The sequence below is a fragment of the Capricornis sumatraensis genome, chromosome 12 (genome assembly GCF_032405125.1).
Source record: "Capricornis sumatraensis isolate serow.1 chromosome 12, serow.2, whole genome shotgun sequence".
NCBI classification, from domain to species: domain Eukaryota; kingdom Metazoa; phylum Chordata; class Mammalia; order Artiodactyla; family Bovidae; genus Capricornis; species Capricornis sumatraensis.
In genome coordinates, this window is record NC_091080.1 from 76,668,977 (window position 1) to 76,677,018 (window position 8,042).

Below are 8,042 nucleotides of genomic sequence, written 5' to 3' on the forward strand. Positions count from 1 at the left end.
ATTAACACATGATACCTGATCAGATAAATTAATCTCAAGTTTTTCTGAAAAGATAGCAAGGAATGGTGCACATGATATTTATATTTTTATTTATTTTTTAATTTTTTATATAAATTTATTTTAATTGGATATTTAAAGATTTGCAGTGGAAGTTGAGGAGGGGATCAGAAATGTCTGGGAAATGAATTTAAAGGCACAAGGTAGTATATGGCAGCACATATACTAAAATTGGAATGATACAGAGAAGATTAGCATGGCCCCTGCACAAGGATAACATGCAAACTCGTGAAGCATTCCATATTTTTAGGTCCAGACGGCTTCACAGCTGAATTCTACCAAAAATTTAGAGAAGAGCTAACACCTATCCTACACAAACTCTTCCAGAAAATTCCAGAGGAAGGTAAACTTCCAAACTCATTCTATGAGGCCACCATCACCTTAATACCAAAACCTGATGAAGATGCCACACAAAAAAAGAAAACTACAGGCCAATATCATTGATGAACATAGATGAAAAAATCCTTAAAAAAATTCTAGCAGTCAGAATCCAACAACACATTAAAAAGATCATACACCATGACCAAGTGGGCTTTATCCCAGGGATGCAAGGATTCTTCAATATCCACAAATCAATCAATGTAATACACCACATTAACAAATTGAAAAATAAAAGCCATATGATTATCTCAATAGATGCAGAGAAAGCCTTTGACAAAATTCAACATCCATTTATGATAAAAACTCTCCAGAAAGCAGGAATAGAAGGTACATACCTCAACATAATAAAAGCTATATATGACAAACCCACAGCAAACATTATCCTCAATGGTGAAAAATTGAAAGCATTTCCCCTAAAGTCAGCAACAAGACAAGGGTGCCCATTTTCACCACTAATATTCAACACAGTTTAGGAAGTTTTGGCCACAGCAATGAGAGCAGAAAGAGAAATAAAAGGAACCCAAATTGGAAGAGAAGTAAAACACTCACTGTTTGCAGATGACATGATCCTCTACATAGAGAACCCTAAAGACTCCACCATAAAATTACTAGAGCTAATCAATGACTATAATAAAGTTGCAGGATATAAAATCAACACACAGAAATCCCTTGCATTCCTATACACTAATAATGAGAAAATAGAAAGAGAAATTAAGGAAACAATTCCATTCACATTGCAACAAAAAAAATAAAATACTTAGGCATATATCTACCTAAAGAAAATAAAGACCTATATATAGAAAACTATAAAACACTGATGAAAGAAATCAAAGAGGACACTAATAGGTGGAGAAATATACCATGTTCATGGATCGGAAGAATCAATATAGTGAAAATCAATATAGTGAATCAAGGCAATTTATAGATTCAATGCAATTCCTATCAAGCTACCAATGGTATTTTTCACAGAGCTAGAACAAATAATTTCACAATTTGTATGGAAATACAAAAAAACCTCGAATAGCCAAAGCAATCTTGAGAAAGAAGAATGGAACTGGAGGAATCAACCTGCCTGACTTCAGGCTCTACTACAAAGCCACAGTCATCAAGACAGTATGGTACTGGCACAAAGACAGAAATATAGATCAATGGAACAAAACAGAAAGCCCAGAGATAAATCCACGCACCAGTGGAAACAGTGTCAGACTTTTATTTTTATGGGCTCCAAAATCACTGCAGATGGTGACTGCAGCCATGAAATTAAAAGATGCTTACTCCTTGGAAGAAAAGTTATGACCAACCTAGATAGCATATTCAAAAGCAGAGACATTACTTTGTGACTAATGTCCATCTAGTCAAGGCTATTGTTTGTCCAGTAGTCATGTATGGATGTGACAGTTGGACTGTGAAGAAGGCTGAGCACCGAAGAATTGATGCTCTTGAACTGTGGTGTTGGAGAAGACTCTTGAGAGTCCCTTGGACTGCAAGGAGATCCAACCAGTCCATTCTGAAGGAGATCAGCCCTGGGATTTCTTTGGAAGGAATGATGCTAAAGCTGAAACTGCAGTACTTTGGCCACCTCATGAGAAGAGTTGACTCATTGGAAAAGACTTTAATGTTGGGAGGGATTGGGGGCAGGGAGAAGGGGACGACTGAGGATGAGATGGCTGGATGGCATCACTGACTCAATGGACATGAATCTGAGTGAACTCTGTGAGTTGGTGATGGACAGGGAGGCCTGGCGTGCTGCGATTCTTGGGGTCGCAAAGGGTCAGACACGACTGAGTGACTGAAATGAACTGAACTGAACTGATGGACACCTTATCTTTGACAAAGGAGGCAAGAATATACAATGGCTTAAAGACAATCTCTTTAACAAGTGGTGCTGGGAAAACTGGTCAACCACTTGTAAAAGAATGAAACTAGAACTCTTTCTAACACCATACTCAAAAGTAAACTCAAAATGGATTAAAGATCTAAACGTAAGACCAGAAACTATAAAACTGTTAGAGGAAAACACAGGCAAAACACTCTCCGACATAAATCACAGCAGGATCCTCTATGACCCACCTCCCAGAATACTGGAAATAGAAGCAAAAATAAACAAATGGGACCTAATTAAAATTAAAAGTTTCTGCACAACAAAGGAAACTATAAGCAAGGTGAACAGACAGCCTTTGGAATGGGAGAAAATAATAGCAAATGAAGCAAGTGACAAGCAACTAATCTTAAAAATATACAAGCAACTTATGCAGCTCAATTCCAGAAAAATAAATGACCCAATCAAAAAATGAGCCAAAGAACTAAATAGACATTTCTCCAAAGAAGACATACAGATGGCTAACAAAAACATGAAAAGATGCTCAACATCACTCATTAGCAGAGAAATGCAAATCAAAACCACAGTGAGGTACCATTTCATGCCAGTCAAATGGCTGGCTGCGATCCAAAATTCTACAAGCAATAAATGCTGGAGAGGGTGTGGAGAAAAGGGAACCCTCTTACACTGTTGGTAGGAATGCAAACTAGTACAGCCATTATGGAGAACAGTGTGAAGATTTCTTAAAAAACTGGAACTAGAACTGCCTTATGACCCAGCAATCCCACTGCTGGGCATACACACTGAGGAAACCAGAATTGAAAGAGACACGTGTACCCCAATGTTCATCGCAGCACCGTTTATAATAGCCAGGACATGGAAGCAACCTAGATGTCCATCAGCAGATGAATGGATAAGAAAGCTGTGGTACATGTACACAATGGAGTATTATTCAGCCATTAAAAGAATCCATTTGAATCAGTTCTACTGAGGTGGATGAAACTGGAGCCAATTATACAGAGTGAAGTAAGCCAGAAAGAAAAACACCAATACAGTATACTAACGCATATATATGGAATTTAGAAAGATGGTAACGATAACCCTGTATGCGAAACAGCAAAAGAGACACAGATGTATAGAACAGTCTTTTGGACTCTGTGGGAGAGGGCGAGGGTGGGATGATTTGGGAAATGGCATTGAAACATGTATAATATCATATAATAAACGAATCTCCAGTCCAGGTTCGATACAGGATACAGGATGCTTTGGGCTGGTGCACTGGGATGACCCAGAGGGATGGTATGGGGAGGGAAGTGGGAGGGGGTTTCAGGATGGGGAAAATGTGTACACCCGTGGCGGATTCATGTTGATGTATGGCAAAACCAATACAATATTGTAAAGTAATTAACCTCCAATTAAAATAAATAAATTTATATTAAAAAAAAAATTTTTAAATAAATAAAACAAAGGCACAAGGTATTTAAGATTAAATGTAAGCAAAATCAGGTAAGAAATGAGGGGTGAGAGGTAATAATGGGTACCAAGTTTCAGAGGGGTCCTTTCAGTGGATTTCCATTATAAAATTGTTTTGATGCAACTTGTTGGGTCCTATAAAACGTTAGCATTTCGTTGTTAGCACTGATAGAACCATGGAGTCATTTCAATGAAATAAACCATCCCAACACTCTCCACCTACATTTTCTAAATATGTGTCAATTTCCCCCTTTTCTTTGCCATTTAACTGTAGATAAGTATGCATTCAACTAATGTGTGCCATCAGGGAAGATAAGAAAAAGAGAAATACAAATGACAGAATATCAGCTCTGGTTTAAGCTTCCCATCACTTTATATCATGTTGCTAGAATTTAAAACCTGTCCTACCTGGAGACGTTGTCTAGTTCTTACCTTACTATCAATTCCAGTTCCAAGGATATAATAACACCTCTGGTTCTTCAAATCTATCCAAAACTAAATAACCACTCTCTCTTTTTCCATTGCACACAAGGGAAAAATTACAAAACCATTTACTTTGATCCAAGTATTCTGTTTATAGCATTTTCAAAGCTTCCACACTTCTGACAAAAATATCCTTTTTTCAAGAAGAGCTATGTATAATCACTGGCATTTCAATCACTGGTATTCATTATGAGATTTACATCAATAAACTTCCTTCTCAGAACCAAGATGGGCACACTGCCATCACTCCTCTGATACACAATTTGTGGCCTCTTCTCACTTCCTGAAGTTATGAAAGTCATTTAATAAGAACCAAAGGTCAACCCCTCCTTCAGTCATTTGCTTAAGTCTAACCCTAACGACACTGTCTGTGGGATGTCTGTCTGTGAGATAAAACATGTAACAGCAGTTTGTAGAATGTGAAAGCTTTATCAGTATCACGTTTTTGATAGAAGCATGTCTAAATCTTCCCAAGTGTGAATTTCCACTAACTAATAAACCGTGTATAACTGGAATAATTAAAGTTTTAGTGAGTGTTACCCCCTCCCTTTTGGGGAAAATACAAGAGATAGTTTAGAAAAGAAACAGAGGCAAAGAGTGATACAGATATAAGTGGTAAAGGATCCTACAATGCCCATTTCCCTCAATTTGCAGATAAGGAGTCCTAAGCAATTTCCTGACTTTCGATGATATAAAACTAGTTAAGAGCCAAACAAGAATTTAACTTTGACATTAATTCTGAAAAATACCCTAGTTTAAGGGTTTTGTTTTTTTCTTAGAGGAGGGTGAAGAAATGTCAAATTTTCCAACTCTAACATAATATTTTTAGTATTCTTTTATCCATTTATAGTTCTCTTAAATGATGACAATTTCCATACTGTTATATGTCAAAAGTTACTATTAGCAAGAATGTAAGGTCATTTCAAAACTTAGAAAGTATTTCTAATTACTCCTGACATTAAGATATGACAAAACAAGAGGAGAAATCCCTTTTTGTAAAGGAACATCTACCAAAATTATGATTAAAATTATATGTGTGTATAAATGAATGTATATACATTTATATACCTAAATGGTCTCTCTATAAAATCTCTCTCTCATCATCTAAACCACTTTAAAAAGTAAAGTCTTTCAACACACTTGCCTTGGTTAAATATTACTTATGACCATTTCAAAGTATTTGCGATCTGACAAAATGAATGCAGTTCAAAAACATTCACATGTCTACACGATGAGCAGGACAAAGCATTTTTACTGAGGTGTTTGGTGCCTGAGGCTTATTATTTATATGCTGCCAAAGAATGTCCTGGAATGTAGGCTGGAATATTCTAGATTTTGAACACATTCCCCAAAATGTTAAGTACTTTTGGAAAATGGAAAAGGAAATGCTGTCATTTCGTTGTTTAACTTGGCTGGACTTTTTTTTTTTTTTTTAAAAAACCACTTTCCTCAATAGGTTAATATTTATTAAGCAAATAAAAAATATTCTGCATTAAAGCCAGCATAAAAGTGGTACTCAGGAAAGTATGTCAAATTTATTTTAACAGTAGTTAAATGTTTTATAGAAATAATGCCAATCTGAACACTGTATCAATAATATACCACTGACTAATATGGCCTTTCTATGATTATGAATAATCAGATTTCAAAGCATAAGCACAGGAACCTCAAGTGATGTGACCCAGATCTTTGTCTTGAACAATTAAACTATTTAACAGAGTGAGCCTGTAACATTTTTTTTTAATCTCCATTTTAAACACTTCAGAGCCCAACTCCCTTTACAATTGAGAAAGTTTTTTCTTTTGTGTAATATCTACATTCTTACTGTAGTATTACTATATAAATCTCTTGTTCTATTCTTAAAATGATTCATAAGCTAGAGTCTTTCCTTAACAGCTTTGTCTTCTCAAATTTTATATAAGCCTACATTTTAAACTTTTCTTTATAGATGTTACTCTTCAACCTTTTGATTATGTTCATTTACTTTGATCTGAAAAGACCACAGCATCCAATTTTGCATTAAAAGGGCTAATATCTGTCTGAAATTAATAAGTGGATGATAGGTATTACATAGCACAAGCTAATTCATTTATTGTGTCTCTTAATAATGGTTTGCTTAACACATAGATACCACATTCATATTTTCACCCAAAAACGTAATCCATTTTGACCTAGACAGTGGAAGGCAATGTAAAGACTTTTCTGAACGAGTAGGCCCCAGTCAGATCTTCAGAAGAAAGGAAGTGGCGGTGTGGACAGGTGGTGAGAACTAAAGATTCTTGTAGCTGAGAAGTCAACTTTGGGGGCCCAGGATTTTCTCCACCCACTAGGAATTCTTGCAGTAGTCAACATGGTGGGTTTATAAATAGCAAAATCCAGATCACTCATATGAAGCATCCTTCAAATGACTTAAAGTAAACCACAAATATTCTTGTCCTCTAATATTTAGTGCTAAAATAGACTTTTCTTACAGCCCTCAAGTGACAAAAAATGCTATTTATTTTATTAGGACACAGTGGAATGTAATAGTAAAAGCAGCCTTCAACATTAGATACGTATAGGTTTGAGGAAAAGCTCTTCCACTTACTGGTTGTGAATTATGAGGCAATTTACTTTTTCATTTTTAATCTGTTCATCTGCTCAACAGAGATTCTAATACTTCATAGAGTTGTTGTGAAAAGTAAAAGGGATCGTATATGTAAAGTCCTTAACACAATGTCTGAAATTTAGCAAGCACGGTAAAAAGATTTTTATTGTTATATTTGTATATTTATTACTAACATCATCGTTGTATAACTTTATGTGGTAATTGAAAGCTGGTTTACTGATAATCCCCACACACAAAAGAAGATTTCAGCAGTTTGGGACACTAGAGAAGCTACTAGAATAAAGACAAATAACTAAAAGTAAAAGGAGGAGAAGGGCTAAAACTCAACATAGCCATTTTGGTAGATAAGTCATGTATATCACTCATTCCTAAGGTCAGTGTGTGGAAAAGAATTAATTATTGTTTAGTTATGCTTTGAAACCTAAGGGAGATTAACAAGACTGAGATTAGAGTCAGGTCTCCCATGGCTACTGCTTGACTATGTGCTCTCAGTCTGAGGTGAGATTCCTTGCGTTATTCTTCTGGCATTTGTTGGCCTTGTAACATTTCTCCTCCTTTTCAAAATTCAGTGTTGGCGGCTGGAAAGTGACTGGCATTTGTTTCTTCTGGCAAAAAGAAGTGGCAGGAGGGTGACTGAGAGCGTTGTTTATAGAGCAACTTGGTGTTAGGGAACATTTTTGATCTTTGGGCTTTCATCCCAAGGAAAACCATGAGGGAAGTTGCAAACACTAAAAATTATTTCCTTTATTGTAAAACTGGAATGACGACAGGATTTTTTTTAAGTGCCTATTTATAAGTACATTGATTTATCCTTAGGAACTTTAATACGTAACACTGGATAACTGATTTGGCTTTTTCAGGAATGAATGGGCCAGATACTGATTTTACCTAATTTATTTTAAATGGGTGATTTAAGTGTGAAAGAGTTGTACACATGAATATATACACCATGTCAACAGCAAATCAAAATTCTCAATTGTTAAAATGTTTATGTAGGGATTGGAATGGGCTGATTATGTATATGAATGTATCAGCACCAGGTCAAGGTTACAGGAAGAAGACATCTAACATTTGTAACAATGCATATACTATTCTCTCAAAACATATATAATCATTTAAAAAAATGAATAAAACATTTCTAGAAATATGCTACACAGGTTTTATTACACATATCCCAATTGTTTAGATCTGAGGTTACTTGCTTGCATTTTTTAGTGCTGT

The 8,042-nt window shown here is 35.6% G+C and overlaps 1 non-coding gene across 1 annotated transcript; it reads left to right on the forward strand.

Moving 5' to 3' along the window:
• The first annotated feature begins 200 nt into the window (after positions 1–200).
• Positions 201–305, forward strand: LOC138089367 (U6 spliceosomal RNA). Its single transcript, XR_011145798.1, has one exon. It is a non-coding gene; the product is annotated as a U6 spliceosomal RNA (small nuclear RNA).
• The last annotated feature ends 7,737 nt before the right edge of the window (positions 306–8,042 follow it).